Source organism: Pelodiscus sinensis, chromosome 1 (assembly GCF_049634645.1).
Source record: "Pelodiscus sinensis isolate JC-2024 chromosome 1, ASM4963464v1, whole genome shotgun sequence".
Classification (NCBI taxonomy): Eukaryota; Metazoa; Chordata; order Testudines; family Trionychidae; genus Pelodiscus; species Pelodiscus sinensis.
This window is the reverse complement of record NC_134711.1, coordinates 202,487,295-202,508,751: the sequence shown is the minus strand read 5'-3', so window position 1 is coordinate 202,508,751 and position 21,457 is coordinate 202,487,295. Positions and strand designations below refer to the sequence as shown.

At 39.4% G+C, this 21,457-nt stretch overlaps 1 protein-coding gene across 3 annotated transcripts in view; it reads left to right on the top strand.

Moving 5' to 3' along the window:
- IL1RAPL1 (interleukin 1 receptor accessory protein like 1) overlaps positions 1-21,457 on the top strand; it is a 1,160,102-nt gene that overhangs the window by 426,452 nt on the left and 712,193 nt on the right. The window lies entirely within an intron of this gene.

Here is a 21,457-nt window from a genome sequence, read left to right as displayed (position 1 = left end):
TTTCAAAAGATACTTTCGAAAAAGCCTCTTTCGAAAGAGAACGTCTAGACTGCACGTGAAACTTTCGAAAAAGCAAGCCGCTTTTTCGAAAGAAAGCAGCAAGTGAGTCTGGATGCTCTCTTTCTAAAAAGCCCTGTTTGCTTTCAAGAACGCCTTTTTTCGAAAGAGCACTTTCGAAAAAAGGCGTTCTTCCTCGTGCAATGAGGTTTACCACCGTCGAAAGAAAAGCCGTGTTCTTTTGATTTAATTTCGAAAGAACGCGGCTGCAGTCTAGACGCAGGTGAAGATTTTTCGAAAAAAAGGCTACTTTTTTCGAAAAAAACCCTTAGTCTGGACACAGCCTGAAGTATTTGAAGGGAGCAATCACCTTCCCTTTCAGTCTTCATTTTGCTAGGCTGAAAAAGCCAAGGTTTTTGAGTCTCATTTCATAAAGTCAGCTCTCAATTCCCCTGATCTTTCTAGTTGTCCTTCTCTGCATATGTCCCAGTCTGAATTCAGTTTTCTTGAGCACAGGTGACCAGGTTTGTTCATAGTATTCTCAGTGAGGTCATATCAGTGATTAGTCCAATGGTGTTAAATTTCCTTGTCTCTACTGGTAACATTTCACCTGCTATATCTTAGGATTGCATTTGCCTTTTTTCATGGTTGCATCAAAAATCTATAGAAAGAATATTAATACTATTAAAATAAGAATATTATTTCTATTAAAATAAGTAGCTTAGTCATTTATATAAAATTCTCGCACATTTCCTTAGAACTCTTATGTGTGTCGTACTATATTGATAGGATGTTTCCCTAGGTTTGAGTCTCCAGATAAGAGTAATTCACTGCTCCAGCTAGTTATTTTTTGATTACAATGTACTTATTGTTGCTTAATACTGATTATGGATTAGATTATAACTATATGTTCTGTCATAAGATCAGACATGTTCCCACTGTACTGGGGAAGTAAACTAGGGTAACTCTATTCTTAATATGTCTAAATTCCCCAATGTGCTGGGCAGGGCGAGGGGAAAATCAAGTCAACACTTGATCCACTTCTTGGTGCCTATGTGTGGTAGGGATGCAACTGGCAAAAGGGAATAAAAAAGATGTCTTACGTTTTGTACTAGTATTCTTAACAAATCTAAATTTAAGAACCTGAATAGACAGAATGGATACGTTCCTATCCCAGAAATATTATCCTGGTCTTTGGATGTATGCATCTACCATATATTTGAGAGACAGTTTGTCTTTCTGTCCATCTGTCTGGCTGTTCAAGAACTCCTCCTCCACAGTAAGAGCTAGGACCACCAAATTTGGTATGCAGCTTCTTCGTGTCATAAAGCTAGGTTAGGACTTGTTTGTCTGGGGAGCACATGGGGCAGATGAACCTGGACCTGCCCCATCCGGAATACATGTACCCCTCCTGTTGCAGTGGCCAGGGAGAAGATGTTTCTTATCTGGTAGTAAGGTGCTGCGGGGAGAGCGGGCTGGGGTAGTCCTCTCTCCCAGGAGTAGCCTCTATACTGAACCCCTCATCCCCAGCCCCACTGCAGAGCAATGATTTAAATGAAGCATGTACACTTTCATTTTATTTAAAAAACATGAGTTAAGGACCCAAACAATACTGGGTAAATCTTCTAGCTGTAAATATGAAAACTTGATGAGTGATATATAAAATATAAAAACAGGTCATATTTATCTTTGATGTATTTTGCTTATACTAATTTCCCACAACTCATTTACTGTAAGTACATATGTAAGTGATTGCCTCTTATTAGTTATTTTGAGCATTTTTTAATAACCAAGTCTTCCATTTTTTTTTCAAATATATGCCATGGATTGAATTTTGAGAATGACAATTGTAATCTGAATTTTGATGTCATGTTGGGAGTGAGGAATTGGAGACGAGGTGTTTGATCTTCTCCTGCATAATATACTAATCACCTGTCTTTTTTAAAAAAAAATGAAGCTTCTTGTAGACATGTTGGTCCTGGTATATTAAAGGAACAAGGTGAATGAAGTAATATATTTTATTTGACCAAGTTCTGATGCTGCGAGAGAGAAACTTTTGAGCTAAATCTGTTCCATTTTGTATTTACTCGTGGCGTTCTGAGTATTTTTCTCTCAGGGTACGTCTACATTGCATCCCTAGTTCGGACTAGGGATGCAAATGGAGACGACCAAAGTAGTTAATGAAGCGGAGATTTAAATATCCCACGCTTCATTAACATGATCTCGCCGGCGCGCTAGTTCGAATCACAGCTGATTCGAACTAGGAAGTGCACGCCAGGACGCGTTAGTTCGGACTAAAGCCCTTAGTCCGAACTAACGTTACTCCTCATTTTTTGTAAGGGCTTTAGTCCGAACTAACACATCCCAGCGTGCACTTCCTAGTTCGAATCAGCTGTGATTCAAACTAGCGCGCCGGCAAGATCATGTTAATGAAGCGTGGGATATTTAAATCCCCGCTTCATTAACTACTTCAGTCATTTCCATTTGCATCCCTAGTCTGAACTAGGGATGCAGTGTAGACGTACCCTCATTGATTAAGAATTCTGTGTAGGTTTGAAAAATTGTCTCTCTCATCACCAAAATTTGATCCAAATAAATATATTACCTCAGTTACCTCACACATTTTGGCTTTTATTAGGCAGGTCACTTTGGTAACAGATGTTGTATGCTACACACATTAAATACCAGCAATCCTATGTTTAAAATTGTGCTGGACTGAAAAAAAAATCTTAGGAGATTCAAAGTTAAGCTTCGAGTTGACACTTTATCACTGCATTTATCTATTTAAAAGGTTTTTTTTCTCGCTGTACAAGCCTTGTGATGATGAGATACAAGGCTTGTTTCTATGCATTTCCCAAGGGAACAGCAATCATAAATTCTTATGCCAACTTATTCCAGTACAATGCAGACAATCAATACAGAAGATTCAGTCCATGAAACAACAGCCACTCAACAACACTGAATAAATACAATTTTAGCTCATTTAACATTGACCAAGGTTTCTAAAATGAGGGCATGTATTGCTTTGAGAATTAACAGTGTTCAGTGTTCTTGATACAAATTTCTCCTCTGAAGAAAAATCTAGGTTACAATTAAAAGTGAATAAAAGACAGAATTCATTAGTTTTTATTTCTTCTTAGATTGCAAACTTTTTCTGATTGACAGGTATCTGGGTTTTCTACCAGAACACCTGGTCAAAAAGGGTCAGTGCTGCCATCTGGGCTGTTCAAAGTTCAGTTGACGCTAGACTAGCAGACTCCCTACTCAATTCTAGGCAGCTCCCGGTAAGTTGCCAGATGTCCCTCTAGTTCCTAGGCATCAGGTTTACCATGGGACTTCTGTGCACTGCCATGGCCCTGTCCCAAGTGCTAGCTCTGTGGCTGTCAGACCAGCAGGCAGAGGCAACACACAGAACCTCCTGGTAATGCCTCCATTTAGGAGTCAAAGGACATCATGTTGCAGTTTGGGGGTAACTAGAGGTGAATTTCACTTGGAGCTTCTGCCCCAAACACCAGGCCTGAGCCCTCTCCTGCACCCAAACTCACTCCTGGAACCCATACACACATACTCTCCCACACCAATTCTCCTGTCTGAGCTCAGAATCTCCTCCCATGCTTTGTACCCTTCAGTGCCAGCCCAGAGCCCCCTTGTGCACCCCAAGCCATCTTCTTTGGCATACCCCTTAGCCCACATCCCCGGCCAGGGCTCATACTTGCTCCAAAGTCATGCCAACACCCTGCATCAGACCAGAGCAGCATCCCATACTCCACACCCCTTGGTCCCACCACAGCCTGGAGTCCCCCTCTGCACCCCAAATCCCTCACCTTTAGCTCCACCCCGAAGCCCTCATGTCTTCCTCCCCAGCTCAGTAAAAATGAGTGAGTGAGCTGGGTCAGAGCTTCACAAAAGGGGCAGCACAGATGTGAAGCAGGGATCAGGGCATGAGTGTTTGGTTTTGTGTGATCAGAAAGTTGGCAACCTTAAAACACTTAGGGTACATCTACACCTACGGCTATTTTGAAATAAACAATTCCAGAATAGCTATTCCAAAATAGTTTATTTTGAAATAGCATGTCTACAATACAGGGAAGACCCAAAATTAGTCTGAGGCAGGCTTCCTTAATGTAGATGTAGATTTAGAAGCCCAGGAGGTACTGGGGAGGATAACTTAGAATGGCCCTGGTGAAGGGCTATTTCAAAATAGCAGCAGTGAGAGTCTACATATACCTTATTTCGAAATAGTTATTTCAGAACAGGAATTATTCCTCATGGAATGAGATTTATAGAAATCAGAATAAGCCATCTGCTATTTTGAATTTATTTTGAAATAATGGAATTGCTGTGTGGATGCTCACATTGTTATTTCGAAATAACGCTAGTTATCTAAAAATAATTAAAAAAACAACAAATAGTCTGGTAGAACTTTATAGACTAACAAAACACGTAGATGGTATCATGACCTTTCGTGGGCACAGTCCACTTCTTCAGATGACTGGAGTGTTGGATGTCTAGGATCAAAATAAATAGAGGTGATGGGAGTGGGGGGTAGAAGAAGGGTAAATTGGGAGGGGGAACAAGAAAAGGGGTAAAAAATATATCAAAGGAAAGTCAGTCTATAAGCACCTAAAGACTAGTTAGTCAAAGGGGGCAGATAAGAAACATTAATTAGCAAACAACAAAGAGTCAGGAAACACTTCAAGACTGATGAAACATGGTATCATGAGATTCTTCAAAGACAAAGAACCATTATCACCCTCATTGTTTGATAGCTAGGTAATGACCTAACCATCTGGTATCTTTGTTTAATCAGAGGTGTGAGAATGGAACTTGAGAATGAGTTGAAGCTCCAGTCCTTTCCTGTGTATTTGGATCCTGTATTTGGTTTGTAACAAAACAGCCACTTGAAGAAGTGGCCAGGAATGCTCATGATATTCTACATGTTTTGTTAGACTATAAATTGCTACCAGACTATTTGTTGTTTTTTCAGTTTACCTGTATAGACTAACTCAGCTACCCCCTGAAACTTCTAAAAATAATGGTGCAGTGCAGACGCACCCTTAGAAATAGATTATAGGGATTATGTTGTTTTATATGGGAGTACCTGCAAAATAGCCGCTAGAAGGTCTTTCAGATTTTGCAATTGAATAGAGAGAGAAGTTATTATCTTCATTATTAGACTGACCACCAGCAACTATTTTACCTCTGTTCCTCTCTATGTGTAGTTCAACTTATATGGCATATTTTCAACTCATGTTTTTGTTCAGTTCAGGCTATATCTTCACCTTAGTTTCTTTATGTATAGGCCCTAGGGTTGCCCAACTCTGACTGGGTCTATTCAGAGAGATATTTGTTCTCCAACATGACAAAGTCATTTTCATAAAATATCTATTTTGAAATCTCCAGGATTGGTACGTCTACACTGAATATTTTTTCGGAATAAGCTATTCCAGAAGAAATACTCAAAAATAGCTTATTTCTAAATAGCATATCTACACTACATGGAAGCCTCAAAATTAGTCTGAGGCAGGCTTCCCTGATGTGGATGTGCTACCTTGATTTAGGAGGCACTGGCTAGTAATTACTTCGAATGGCCTTGGGGGGGGGGGGAGAGTTATTTCAAAATAGCAGTGAAGCGTCCATACAACTGCTATTCTGAAATAGCTATTTTGGAATAGGCGTTATTCCTCATGGAATGAGGTTTACAGAAGTTGGAATAAGCCATCCATTATTCTGAATCTATTTTAAAATAATGGAATTGCTATGTATACGCTCACATTGTTATTTCAGAATAACAGCAGTTATTCCGAAATAACGCTACTGTGTAGAGCACCACAGGAGATTGATGTTTATTCCAGGAGACTCCAGGTGAATCCTGGAGGCTTAGAATTCCTATCAAGCTCCAATACTCAGCTGCCTTGGTGTTGCTTTACACAGGTCTAGAACTGGCAGAGTTGGGCATAGAAATTTCAGTTTGGGGTAGGATAGTTTAATGATAGTTTAGAAGTGTGTGTAGCACCATCTTTCCAGTGTCAGGCTTGAATAAAGGAAAAAAAGGGGTTAATGGGTCTAAAATCCATCTTGCCTCCCCATTCTTAATATTCACCCACTCCACTCAGTGGCCATAACTTAAACTAGAGGTTTTTCCTCAGCAAACTGGCAAATATACAGTCACTTTAGTGCTAACGGGTATAAAATCTTGGATATGAGAGTGGTCTCCAGATCAGAAAAAAATCCATTTCTATTCAGAAGTGTACTTAAGAATTCTTCTGACAAGGAAAATTTTACTGAATCAGGGTTGAATCAGGACAGTGCTGTAGAACACAGCAGTATCTATTCAGACAGATCACTCAACTTCTGACAGTTTAGTGATGAGATTGGGATGTCTTTTAGAAAGATGATCATATTTTAGAGTAAGGAAACAAAGTAAGAACGCTGGAGCACCTGAACCAAAATGAATGTGTATAAAGGCATTTTGTTTTCTCTCATAAATGTTTGCTTCTTACTTCGGAAGAGGAAAAAAAGCTTCTTCCTTTGACTTATACCTTAGTTTTGCCTTCTGCATCTTACAAATGCTTTACCCTAGCTCTGGAAAATTATTTCATTTATATCAGAATTCTATCAGACAACTGTGAGAGATTACATAGCTTCAAGTTTGCATAAAATGAAGAGAAAGACAGAGAAAGAGAGTACTGATATGCTTGTCATTGCAAAAAAAGTTGCACGGAATTGGTATATCTTATGAAGTAACAAAACAAAGCCAGACTACATTTTATACGTTGAACGCTGAAAACATACACAGGAAACCTTCTTTAAAGATTCTTCATTTTCTGCCCATTGGAGACTTAAGTAATCACAGAGGTTCCCTTTTCATAGTAGAAGAATCATGGTTAATATCTTAAGACAGAACTGCTAGGTACAAGAGCACCATCTATTGGCTTTCAAGGAGTGGCACTGACCATAGCCAATCACAACCAGTGCTGAACATCTAGAAATGGGAAAGGTGAACAAAACAGAGAACAGGTTATAAATTCAATGTTAATCATTGGCTGACAGAGCACGTTTCTTACAGGCATTCATGCTGAAAGTAAATATTAGGTCCATTTTTAAACCTGGAAATATCCTGATGGTTTTTATTTTAAATAAAATAATTTCTTACAAAATAATTATATTAAGAAATATACTCTCAAGGGAAAAGGGAAGGAAGACTATCCAGTATAATTATCACTGTCAAAATGGTGGCATCAAAATTTCTCAGCTTCACATAATTTAAAAAAATTAACTTGCAAGATTGATGCTGAATTCAGAGAATGTTGAACAAGTGGAACTTTCCTAAGCCATGGGAACTGCTCTGAACATGGGGCTGAGTTGTTTCAGCCTAAGACTATTTCTATACTGCAGAGCTTTTCCAGGATACCAGAGATATCCCAGAAAAGCTCTGCTGTGTCCATGAAATGTGTCTGTTTTTCCAAAATAAATTTCATCAAAGCAGATGCGTTCTTTTTCGGAATCTCTGTAAATCTTGTTCTGAAAGGAAGAAGGGATGTTCCGAAAGAGGGTTTTTTTCCAACATTTGGCCCCGTATAGATGGGCCAAATGTCAGAAAAGCCTTTTTTGGAAGAAAAGTGGAAAAAGATATTCAAATTGCAGTTCTTGAATTGCATATTTTTTTTTCTGACCTTTCTTTGTAGTGTAGCCTTACTCCCACATTTCCTGTCCTCTAGGCCTCTCAATAACTGTCCCTTCAGGGAACATGGGTCCTCACACTTCCATTCCACTGATCATGATGTAAAACCAAAATATTATCTAAATGTTATCAGCATTTTAATAAAGCTATTCTGAGGAAGGTGAATTATAGGAAGAGAGAGAGAGAGAGAGAGAGAATTGGTTAGACCTTGCAGAAGGCTCAAAACATCACTTTATCTTTCTGTGTGAAGAAACAGTATTAATTAGGCTCAGATTACATTTTTATTGGTAAATATTGGTAAACAATGATTTGATACTATACATAAAATGGGCAAAAACAAATTCAATCAATAATAGTGGAAAACTATAGACCGGCAAAGAAAAATGCTGTTTGAAAAATTATGAGAGCATGAGTTATGGATATTTATGTGTCATGTTGACAATTTGATTTAACAGCTGTAAAGTTTTAGATTTCTGCATTTCAACATCTGCTATTATATAATTATTTTCAAACCTCCTCCTGATGTCTGACCTTCACCCCATAAATTCCTGGAAATGTGAAAGTTTAAATCAAGAAAAATAGAAAATAATGCTTAAATCCCAACTATGGAAGTTTAATTGGATGAAAAAAACAGATACTTAAAAATAAATATTTATATTAATTGAAATTATACAAAAATAAAAATTTAGTTCTCCCAGATGATGTATAGCTCATGTGGCATATTTTATAACCCATCAAATACTAACAGAACACAGCCATCATCTTATCAGAGGGGTAGCCGTGTTAGTCTGAATCTGCAAAAGCGACGAGGAGTCCTGTGGCACCTTATAGACTAACTGAAGTGTAGGAGCATAAGCTTTCGTGGGCAAAGACCCACTTCATCAGATGCTGACGAAGTGGGTCTTTGCCCACGAAACCTTATGCTCCTACACTTCAGTTAGTCTATAAGGTGCCACAGCCATCATCTTGTTATTAAATAAATTAGTGGAGTATTCCTATAATAGTGAAGTCATATTTTCATAATATGTTATAACCTGAAATCTGTTCTTATGCAGAATGGCAATTTGCATGTATACTAAAACAAACTGAGAAGAACTGTGCTTCAAATTATATAGTGAAATATTGTATATTCACAAACACACAATGAGAGATGTTTATTGTGTACTCATATATAATTAATCTCCACTTTGAATGAAGTAGAATTCAAGTCACAAATTATTACATATTATGTATATATATATTTAATCAAGGTGTTTTTTTCATATTTTTGGTTTGGAATACTATAAATAAAAGATGAGATTTATATCTTTATATCTTTTGTCATAAATCTGTCATTAATGGAGATCCTCACAAGATAAGCTCCCTTTAATTTTACTGCATTTGGTGTCCAACTCAATATGACCATCTTGGCTTTAACTTCCACATCTCGCAGAATTAAAAGGTGCAGCTAGTAGTAGACCTCTGACATGGCTTATTTTTTGGATAAAGAGAGCAGTAATCCTTCCTCCCATCTGCGGCTTTATGCAGAACTGAACTTCAGATGAAGCCAGCTCTTTTTAATGTTGTCTAATGAGCCCTGATTGACAGTTCCACTCATAACTACTGTAGAATCAATTCTTACTTGTTCTATCAGAAGCTAAACCTGCAGCTCTTTGATGTCTAAATTTCTTCGGTTTCCAAAATGAAACCTTCTTCAGGCATGAGGCAAAAAGGCAGCAGGGTCTGCTGCAGCAAGAAACATCTAATATCTTATATACACCTAACAACATCATCTCTCAGTTCCTGTAATGTTATGTGTAAATGTCATGTGTGTGTGTTACAAATGTGAGGTTTCAATGCACTTGAATAATTGTTTAGTTAAGATAGTAAATTATGCATTTGGAAAGGATGCATTTATGAACACTGCATTCATATTACAACATGAAATAGAGAAACACATGGGAAAACCCACCTACATAATAGAAATATAGGGCTGGAAGGAAAATGGAAATGATCCAGTGCAGTCTGAGAGAGGATCAAGTAAACTTACCCAATCCCTAGTTTTATAATGTTGTATGTTTAAAGCTGTATGGTATTACCAGTTTTAAATTGGACTCCTTTCACAAGGGAACAATGAACCAGATGAATAGCTCCTATTGGAAAGAAGAAAAACTTGAAGTGAACTTTCTGCTTTCAAATGAACAGCAAATGAAACAAATAGGTTCTCTCCACCTTTTAAAGGAGTATTTTTGATTAAAAAAATGTACATGTATCTTTTAATTACTGCCCTGAAATTGGCATTGCTATGCAACAGAACAGGAAATACATAAGCTTTCTTTCTGAAGGGTGGGACTAATGCCCAAAGAGATGCATTGAAAAATTCTCATGGATACGAAGGAACATTGGTTTGGACCAGACCTGGGCAAAAAAAACCCTCTGCAGGCTGGATCCGGCCTGCCAAGATCCAGCCCATGGATGCAGCAGGGAGCCTCAGGAAGATTTCCTGCCTGCCCCCCACACACTGCTGAGAAAATCACTCCAGATGTACAAGGTCATGTTGGAACTCTCTGACCAGCCTTCAGCTCTTAGCAGTCACCCATCAGACTCCCTAGTACTTAAGCACACCCCATCCTCAGAATTCCATTCCTGAAGGTGTAAAGCTTCTTGTTTACAGTTTCACTCTCTCAGGAGCATGCAAGAGTTCTGAAGCACACAACACACACTCTTCACACAGTCTACCTATTTTATATTCTTATATTTGATCATGTGCAGCACAGGAGGATACGGATCATACAAAACAATTAAACATCCTAAACATAATGTCCCTTAATGTCTCACCCCTGGAAGTCCTTTCGACTGATGTGGGTGTTTTGCCCATCAGTCAGGATCCTCCCCAACCTTGTCCCTGCAGCAGCTCCCTTATTTTAATCTGGTGCAAAATGGCTACCCACCCCTCACCCCCAGTTACACACTGTAAACCCCTTTATAGATTCATGTTTGGGTCACCTGATTCTTTTGTTCTCCCCTAGGCAATATTCCCTTTCTTCTATTTCCTAAACACTTCATACAAAAGCTAAAAGTATCTTCTCACAGCTAGAGAAAGCTTATGCCCAGTGCCCCAAGGTGTTTCACTTTGAATACATTATCACTGAGTGCTGAGGACTCACCATTGTCTCTTCCCTGGCAGAGACATGACACAACCCTGCACTAACTCATGGTGGATCTACATATATATGTTGAGGTGGCCAAAACACAGCTCATGAGCTGAATGTCATAGTACAGCTTGCAGAGTCCCCCACACCATGCTCCCATTCTCCACTTACCAGACTGGAGTGGGGGAGTTCAGAGTTTCTACCCTGCTGCAGGGTGGTGGATCTAGGGGCCTCTGGCCTGTGTGGAGGGGAGTCTCAGAGCTTCAGCCCCACTGGAGGTGTTTGCCAGGGCTCAGAGCTTCAATAGGAGCGAGGCTGAATCTACAAGTCCAGGCAGGTGGTTCCAGCTCTCAGAAATATCATATGTGGCTTGGAAATTCAGTAGGTTTGGCCAACCTTGACATAACGACTTTCCAAAAACAATTATTTCAGGATTAGGGCTGTCAATTGATGTGCATTAACAGCAGTGATTAACTCAGGGCAGGATTAATGTGTTATTTTTTTAACGCATTAATCGCAGGTATTAATGCTACGCTGCCCCTTTAAACATTGCCAGCACATTAGGAGCCTGGCATCAGCTGGAGTTCTCAGCTGATCCCAGGTTCCATGCAGCTTTGCCCCTTTGAAGCACCGGAGCAGCACTTCAAAGGGGCAATGAAATGCAGAACTGGGGATCTGCTGGGCACTCCATCTGATCCCAGGCTCTTAATGTGCTGCCCCTTTGAGGAGCCAGGGCGGCATTTTCAAGTGCCAGTGCAAGGCGAAGCCCGGAATCAGATGGCATGCCCAGCTGATCCTGGACAGCGCTGCACTGAGCCCTGGGGCAGCTGAGATCTCCAGCTGACCCCGGGCTCCATGCAGCGCTGCCCTGTTGTAATGCTGCTGTGGCATTTCATAAGGGAGATGCATGCGATTAATAGTGCAATCAATCACAATTAATTTTTTTAAATCACTTGACAGCCCTATTCAGGATACAATTCCATAACTTTCATAATTCAGAAGTGGTCCAGAGAAGAATCTGACTTGATTACAAATGTATTTGTTGTGGTTAGAGAAGTACATAAATAGTGATTTAAAATGACGCAAAACAGTAATAGACTAATACTACCATCTCCTGAAAATTCTGTATTCTTTAGTTTGTTTGTAGGAGGGGATCTACTGTTGACTCAATGATTGTCAATACTAGCATTTTCTCTGAAATATGCTGGCATTAAAAAGAACACATATGCATGAATATATATGTTCATGGAGCCGCTAATGCTCATTAAACAGGAAAAAAAAATCATACTGGTTTAAATGAAATTGGGGTTTTTTGGTATTTTTCCTCTTAGCTTTAGAATTTCCCCTACAGTTTTTCTTTGCTTTGCCCGATATTTGCTAGGGAAACGTTTCATAGAACAGAACAGAAAATTCTCATGAAAAGTCTTGCAAATGCTAAGCATTGTTATTAATATTATAATATTATGCTCTTGGATAACAAAATAAACTGATATTAGAGAAAATAAGTCATCTTAAGAAAAGAGAGGGAAGAAAAGCATGATACTATAGACTAACATGTCATAAAAAATAGTAGGGAGGAAGAAACCTTAAATTAAGACTAGGAAGGAAGAGCTGCATATCATATAATTTGTTTTATAAACAATTTTTTTCCATCGATTTGACAGACCATTTTAAAAAACCTTGCAGTTAACAGAAAAATTATTTTAGAATTTCACTATAACAATAAGTTGAGGAAAGACTTTTAACTTAATGTTATATTGGACTGAAAACTTTTCTTTCTGTTTTTGGTTTCCACTAGATGGAGTTAGCATATGAGGTGACATCATTGTTTCCAATAAACAGTTTAAAAATTCTACACACAGGTCAATGGGGTGACATGGCAGTTTTAGTCTCTAGGGGTAGGTCTACACTAGCCCCCTAGTTCGAATTAGGGAGGCTAATGTAGGCATTCAAAGTTGCAAATGAAGCCCGGGATTTAAATATCCCGGGCTTTAATGCATGTTCCCATCCGGTCGCCATTTTTAAATTCCACTAGTCCGAAGAAACTGCCCACGCCTACACGTGGCAGTGAAACGGCAATTTGAACTAAGTCCTTAGTTTGAATTAACATGTTACCCCCTGTAGCCACGGGCAGTTACTTCAGACTAGTCGAATTTAAAAATGACGACCGGACGGGAACATGCAAATAAAGCCCAGGATATTTAAATCCCGGACTTCATTTGCAACTTCAAATGCCTACATTAGCCTCCCTAGTTGGAACTAGGGAGCTAGTGTAGACATACCCTAGTTGACATGCATCCACAGAATATGAATAGTTGGACTTGGGCTCACCAACAAGGCAAGGCATGGGAGGCAGTTACCTCAAGGCCTAGTGATTCAAAAGAGTCTGGAGCTCTTGACTGGCACCACTGCTACTGTGGCAGCAGCCAGAGTTTTGGGTCCTTTAAATTTCTACTGGAGCTCTGAGCCATGATCTCCAGGAACTCTGAGGGTTGGGTGGGGTGTGCTGTGCTCTGGGCAGTGCAGAGGGCTGGGTGCAGGTGGCAGTATGCCCTGGGATGATCCAGGCCTTCTACTTCCACCTGAGGACCTGTCCCTTCCAGGGGCATGGAGCCAGGCCCCCAACCTTGCCAACCCTGTCAAAGACCCTGGTTGGTCTCCTTGTGGCAAGGACACTGTAAGTTATACTTGAGCATTACGATATAATTCTCTTCATCATAGAGAAATACAAAGACTGCTATCCTAAACTAGAGTGTCCCAGACCTTCGGTCTCTCTAGTCTAGTATTCTCTTTGATGTTGGTCAGGTTGATTGGTTTCAGAAGTTGAAGGAAACCATATAGTGAACCATTAAGTAATAGCTTATGTGTGGAGCATGTTTCTTTCAAAACCTGCCAGGTAATGCTTAGTTTATGATTTGAAGCAAGAGGGTTTCATCCTTCATGGTTCAAGACAAACCACCTTGCTTCTGGGAATAAGCCTGACGTTAAATGACAGGGCAAGAGACATCTACTCTCTAATCTAGGCAACTTAGTCTACACTTGTCCCCTATAAGGCAGCTTGTTTTTTCCTCTGAAATAGATGGCTCTTTCTATTGTGAGAGACAGGATACTTGACTAATTGGTTCCCTCATTTGGTCCATCATAGTAATTCTTATGAGAATGCAGAGAATTGTATGATTACATTTCAGTAATTGTACAATATTCCAGTTCTCTTGAGTGTTGCTGTCAAATTGCTGTCTCAAGTAATTTTATACTTTATATTCATACTTCTCTCCTACCTTTAATATAACCCTGCAAGTATTTAGATATTATATTTCATTAATACAATTTTTGCTGAAAGTCAATGTCAATTTCAACATAAGTTCCAATATGAAAGATATCTTTTAAAATTGTTAGTTAAAATATCTTTTTTCTCTGTGTCTTATATTTGTGGTGACAGTTGTCCTGCAGCTGCTTCACAGCTTGTACAATTTTTATTTGCTTAACAATTGGGGCTGCTTTAATTACTAAATAATTGCAACTTATATTTCTTTAGTTCTTTCATTTATAAAAGTACCACTAACTTCTGTATACAGGTCTCTGTATCTACAAATCCTTTCCACACTTTCATTCATTTTAAACAGCTTTATGTGGCTGATCACTTTTTCATTAATTAAATTCATACACAGTTTTATTTTGCTTCCAACTTGATGAGTGCATTCCACAAATGTATTTCTGTGGAAGTTGTCAGTTGGGTCTGAGAGGCTGAATCAAGCTCTGCTGTCTTTTTTTATACTTCTGCTTTACTTGAGGTTTGCTGATCATGAATTAAATTCAATGACTTTGACACTGTATCATAAACCAACTGGAGTTGAAGCATTTGAGTCAGCCTTGGACTCTCCACCGGATTATGGCAATTCAGATGTGTTTTACTATATTTATAGGTTTGTAGTGTTTCATGCCAGAGGGAGCCATCAGATCATCTAGTCTAGTGATGGGAAACCAAGACTAGTGTCTGAATCATATGACTAACAAGATGGTTTATTAGATGATGAGCTTTCGTGGGCCAGACCCACTTCCTCAGATCAGGTTTTTGATCTGAGGAAGTGGGTCTGGCCCACGAAAGCTCATCATCTAATAAACCATCTTGTTAGTCTTTAAAGTGCTACATTGTCCTGCATTTTGCTGCAGCTACCCCAGACTAACATGGCTACATTTCTATCACTATGAATCATATGAGTGGCCCTCATTGATTTCAGAGGGCCACACAATTGCCAGTGGTGGGCAACCTGTGTCCCACAGCTAAATGGGAATCCACCTATGGCCATGCATCCTCTCTCTGCCTCTTTTCTCTATGCTTCTCACACACAGGGGCACTGGAGTCTGGCACTTTCTACTCCTGCCCCTCTCTCCCAGAACTTGAACAGTCCCAAACAGCTGATTTGTGGATTTCCAGCTCTAGGAGGGAGGGTGAGAAGCGGGGGCAGAGTACAAATCAGCAGATTCATGGTGCTCTGAAAATTCAAAAGTTTGGTTTAAGGTAGAAGTTCTTGCTCTTCTTGCCAGACCGGTTTATATAACTTTGCTGAAGGCTCATCCAGAGCTTCCCTTCATGACAAGTTCTGTCAACCATTATCGTATGTACAGTGGCATATAGTACATCAGTATTCAGTTAATAAGCTATAAACTGTGTAAACAGTACTACTGTTTGTACATTAAGGTTCAAGATGCCCACAAAGTACAGTATTCATCTGATTATAGAACATCTTAAATATTTAATTTAAGTCCACATTTCTGTCAGACACAACTAGTTTCACTCTCTGTATTATTAATGTTCCCAAGGAAGATACAAAAGGATGGAATGTGTCACCCATGCAAAGTGTGTGTGTATGTTTGAGAGAGACAGAGACAGACCAAATTGAGTGGTTTTGAGATTCATGTGCTAGGTCACCATGCTGCTCATTCAAATGTGACCCAACTGTTTCCATCATGCCAGCATGAAAGGGGCTCGGCTATTACACCACCCAAGAGTGACCAGAGGCAGGAAGTGAAAGAGTGCTGGGCTTTCTTCCTTCATCCTAGCTGTGCACTTGTTGATTCCAGGTTCTGAAAAGGGGGGAAGGGAGCACAGTCTCCTGTTTAAAAAGTAGTGGGAGATGGTTTTATGCCCCCTCCATTACTGGCACTCATGTGGATTGCAGAGAGAGAAAACAGTCTCTGAATAAATGATGATGTGTGTGTGTGTGTACTACAGGGGGGAAGAAAATTACCTCAATCATCAAGGATGCTCTAGTCACCCTGTCATCCCCATTCATTGTGCACAGTGAAAATGCCAAAAAGGGTGTAGAATTCCTCTGACTGAAGACATACATCCAAATTCTGCCTGCACCTGTAGAATTTCAGAATGTCACCCATGTGACATCTATGCAAACAAGCCAGTGCTACAATGTTGCTTCAGTGACTACAGCAGGGCAAGTCGCACACAGCTCAAGTTAGGAACAAATATCAGAGGAAGGTGTGATGGGGTGTTCACTCCTCACAAGGCAGAGCAGGTTACATTACCTTAATTAACTGGTAATGTAATTGAGTGAGATTGAAAAAGGCTGACTGATGAAGATGCCCCGCTGAAAAAGGAACAGGCATCAAGCCAGGAGCTGGCTAACAATAATCTTCAGTCACTTGCTGTGAAAAGGGAGGTGTTTTGGGACTGCAGGGTTCAATAGTCTACAGTTATTCCCTCTGAGGAGGGAGTTTGGGCTGTTAGGCCTAGAGAAGGGGGAACCAGTTAATGAAGGTAGGAGTAGAAGAAAATATAAATGGAATTTGGAAAAAGTAGGCCACAGTTGTTAGTTGCTGAAATCCAAAGTAGCGGGAGCGATTGGGTTCTCCTACCAGACATGTGGGAAGTGGCATACTCTGGGCATGGAGGGAAGACTGCCATTTTGGATAGAGAGACTTTGATAGCCTGAAAGCGGAGTGAGCTGTATGAAATCTAGGGCTGTGTCCAGACTCAGGGTTTTTTTTTTGAAAAAAGTAGCCTTTTTTCGAAAAAACTTCACCTGTGTCCAGACTCAAGCCGCGTTCTTTCGAAATTAAATCGAAAGAACGCGGCTTTTCTTTCGATGGCGGTAAACCTCATTTCACGAGGAAGAACGCCTTCTTTCGAAAGTTCCTCTTTCGAAAGAAGGCGTTCTTCAATGTTAATAGGGCTTCTTCGAAAGAGAGCATCCAGACTCACTGGATGCTTTCTTTCGAAAAAGCAAGCCGCTTTTTCGAAAGTTCAACGTGCAGTCTAGACGCTCTTTTTCGAAAGAGGCTTGCAGTCTAGACATAGCCTAGGTGAAAAGGAACAGGAAAGGCTGGTATCAAGGCAGAAGTCTGTCAGCAAAAAGAGGGTGTCAGAGCTGTAAAGAGCCTATCCCCAGCTCAGTCAGAAGTAGCACCCTGTGACAGAACAAAACTGGGAATATACTGTTTTACTGCAAGAAAATCTTGTTTTACACAGAAATAGGTTTAATCTGATTGTCTTAATATAGTTGACCAGACTACTGCTGGCTGTAATAGATCTTGCAGAAGATTTGACTGTTGGCAGTGCTGTGTTTCTCCCTAGAGGGTGATTTTAAAGGAGCACACATTCACACTGCCTTCCCCAATGGGATAATCTAGTCCTTTAAAAAAAAAAAGTTATAGCTCGCACCATCTGGGTCAAATCCCAAGCTGGTGTAAATTGGCAGAGTCCTCTCCACTCTCACTGATTTACATCACATGAGTTTTTGCCCCACATTCCTGCATACCAGGCTCCTTAGTCTTGTTGTGGACACTTGCTGGAGGCTTTTTGTCCTCTTTAATCTGCATGTGTGTGAAGGATTGTTTTTCAAATATTTTAATTGCCTGTGATGGTCCCAAGACATTTTACCATCAACAGCTTGCCTGGAACTGTGGTGCTTTTTTGTGGGAGCAGCTAGGGAATTATTTAAGAAAATATTTATAAGAAAATGTTGTTTTTTCAAAACCAAAATATTTGGTTGGGGAAAGGTTGGTTTTGACAAAGTTTTTAACATAATTTTGAGAAAAAAACCATTCAAAATAAATCATTCTGGTTTCTTGCTCTGAAACATTATGTGTTTCCTTAGAATAAGAAAAAAGCTTTAAAAATAAAAATGGGTAAAAACAAACAAACAAAAAACAGAATGAAAAAGAAACAGGTTTAATGACTTGAAAATGTTCATGGGATGAGGGAACTATTTCCCATCTAACTTACTGTTATACACTTCTTTTCCTATGTTTGTTTGGCTGATTTTTAGTTTTCAGTAGATGAAATGAGGGATATATTCTTTTTGATTCTTCTTTTCTTTGTATTGAAGTACACATTCAGAGTTACTTCAAAAATAACTTCATTTTTTTGATTTATTTTTATTATGGAATTTTCTCTGGCATTCTGATAACTTGCATAGTTGAATGCCTGTACTATTTTTTTTAAATCTCCTATTGAGGGTATCCACACTTTTTCCCCCAGTAAATGAGTGAAATCTTTTTTCAAACACTTTCTTTTCCATTTTTAGCTGTCCGAAGTGTTCATTCTACCTTATTGTTGACTTCTAGCTTTTTTTTATGTTGGTTTCCAATTTATTCTTCTCAGTCTCATTCCTTGTGCACATTTCTTAAAAATGTTCATATTCAAATGCATCTGTTGTACCAATAAAAGCAAGCAGGATCTTATGAGGGGGATAAGGCAAAAAGCCACATTTATTGTAAAGATAATAATAAAAAATAAAGAAAAGATAGAAGCAAACAACGTTGTTTAACTACTTAACCCTTATACATATAAACTTTCATTCATCCATTCATTCAGGTTCTGTGTATTTGTTATAGTTACCAGCCTGGAAGTTGCTTGTGACAGAATACTGGCCAGGTACTCTGTACACAAGTGATGGTAGTGGGGAGCGAAGTCCTGATCAGATGCGCATCTGAAGCTCCTGGTAGGCTGGCAGCAGAACCTTGGACTCTGATTCCATAGTTTTTTAGTCCAGTTCTTATAGGAATTTTTTCCTATGCCAGTCTATGGAAATTGCTGCATCATGCTGATGTCTCCAGGGTGGCTGCCAGGTGCTCATCAGTGATCTCATTGGGTGGACCTCCAGTACTTGGTTTTCTCCACTTGACACCTTTTGGTTGCACTGACACCTGACGCCTTCTTCAGCCCTTTGTTGCTGTATTCTCAGGCTGGCACCTCTCAGAACCATTCATTCATCATCCAAGCACTCTTTCTCTCTCTTACATACATTCCCTAATTAATGTTTCCCATACAGTATTTTGTATAATAATAAAAGTTGTAGTTACAAAAGTTTCTGGGTGGTATTGCTTAGAACATTCTCTGAGTGCTGAGTAAAGTTACAATGTTTTAAAGGGAAGGGGCGTCAATTATGTAACAATGCCCTTAGTCAATTACAGGGCTTGGCTCCCATAGCAGAGTTAGTGCCTTGACAATGCATTGTTACAATGTATCTCTGCAATGTCAATTTCAAGCAGCCCCTTGCACAAGCTTGAGCATGCCCTGGGGCACAGAGGGGGGGCTGTTTCTGGCTACATAGGATTATATTCTTGACAGTTCTAAGTTACATGACCTAATACATTATATTCTAAAGGGGCAATAATAATAATAAATCTAAACATTTAACAATCTTAACAAATAATAATAATAAGAAGAAGAATTAATAATAAATCTAAACACTTTAAGTTGTGGGGAACAAATCATGGGGAGTCACTTCCATTTGGAGGAATCATTTTCAATACATTAATATGTTATTCCTACAAATAGAGCGTATACAGAGAAAAGTATCCAGCCTAAATAGCATGGTGACTACCACTGCTTAAATACCAAAATAGACTGAGCTTTCTTTTGTTTGCAGTTCACAGCTTTCAAGGGCCCCAGTTCTTTGTGACACCTTCTAGAAGCTAAATGTTGTGTAGTATCTCTTTGTCTTGGTGACGGTGTGCTGTTTTTTCTTCTGAAAATTGAAGTTTATTACATTTCTGCTGCTGTTCTGTCAGCAGGTGGTCTGCGTCAATTAAGTTTTTGCTTCTGAGTAATGAATGCGACTATGTACTCATTTCAGTTCTGTTTCAGAGCACCATAGTTCTGATAAGCTCTAAGCTGTCCTCCAATCAGGCAAATGTGTGACCAGGTTCAGTAGAGAGACAAGGTGGATGAGGTAATAATATCTCTTATTGGACCTACTTCTTTTGCTCAGAGAAAAAATCTTACCTACCTAGTCTCTCTAATATCAGGATCAACATGACTACAACTACACTGTATGACCAGCTTCATTGAAGTTGGGATCCTCATGTCCTGACTGTCCTGGAGTTCTCACAACTTGTCAGTGTGTTTCCCTCATCCTTAGTGGATGACTTGTTCTTTCCCCCTTTGTTTGGAATTCCATCACCTTAGCAATGGTATATGAACCACCAGATAATATGTGACTAATTTCAGACATGGTGGTCTTAAGTTTTATTACTCACCCCTCTTGTACACTGTTTTTGATGCTCAAATTATGATTTCATTGATGTGTCTATGACATTTTGAACTTCTGGTTTCTCATGTATCCAAGATTATTTCTGACTCTTCTTGTTTCTGAATCTGATGTTGCTGACAGCAAGTGTGCACACATACAAACGTACAGTTTGAATCCAAATGTATTAGCAACATTTCAGTGTCCTGATGTACCTTCTTATGAGCTCCTGTACTAGATTCTTGCATTCTTGCATAGGATGACTCTTTGTTCCCCTTGTCTGTATTGCATAGCACCTTTGAGGGGACATGTCACAATGACAAAGAGAAGATGGGGATGGGCTTGGGTGAGAGACTAGTGCGGTATGTTTCATACATACTCACAAGTGATGGAGCAGGAGTTAAATAAAAGGTGTGTCATGTAAATCTGCTTCAGCCAGCTTTAAACTATACATGACTAATCTGTGCGGCAAAATGAAAAGGCACTGTAGACAAGGAAGGAAGTTGGGCATTGACTGACTATTAAAACTGATGTCCTGTTGAACACATAGCAGGCACCATAGAACAATGGTCCATCAAAGGAAGGCTGATAACATGCACTGCAGTGTGCTCTGCTCCATGTGATGTGATGTTTGAGTTAGCTCTGAAGAAAGGATTGCTACACTTGTATTCTAGTTACCCAAGTAAACAATGTATTAATTACTTTTTCACTGTATTCCTTACTTGGAGTCTGGCTCCCACTGCTTCTACTAGCATGCATCCTTCTACTTCAGCATGCATCTTTCTACTTCAATCAACATCTGAACTTTCCATTGGCATTCCAGCATGGTTTTTTCTTCTTTTAAGCACCACAGTATCGTAGTATCTGATATAGAATATGCCTAGAGATCAGGGTCTTATACATATATAGACAATGGTTCCTGTCCCAGTAAGACAATTAGTCCTTTACAAAAGGTGAGGAAAGGGAGACAGCCAAATATGTAACATTTTACATGACAATATTTGTGCTTTAGTTTTCTAATAATATACATACATATAAACTTTACACAACTACTTACCAAGGGATCCGTTGAGCTTTGGCTGCTCTGTTTAGTATTTCAGCAAAAGTTGAGTGGGTCTTAATAGGGCATGTGATGGTGCTTGTGTGCTGCTATATAC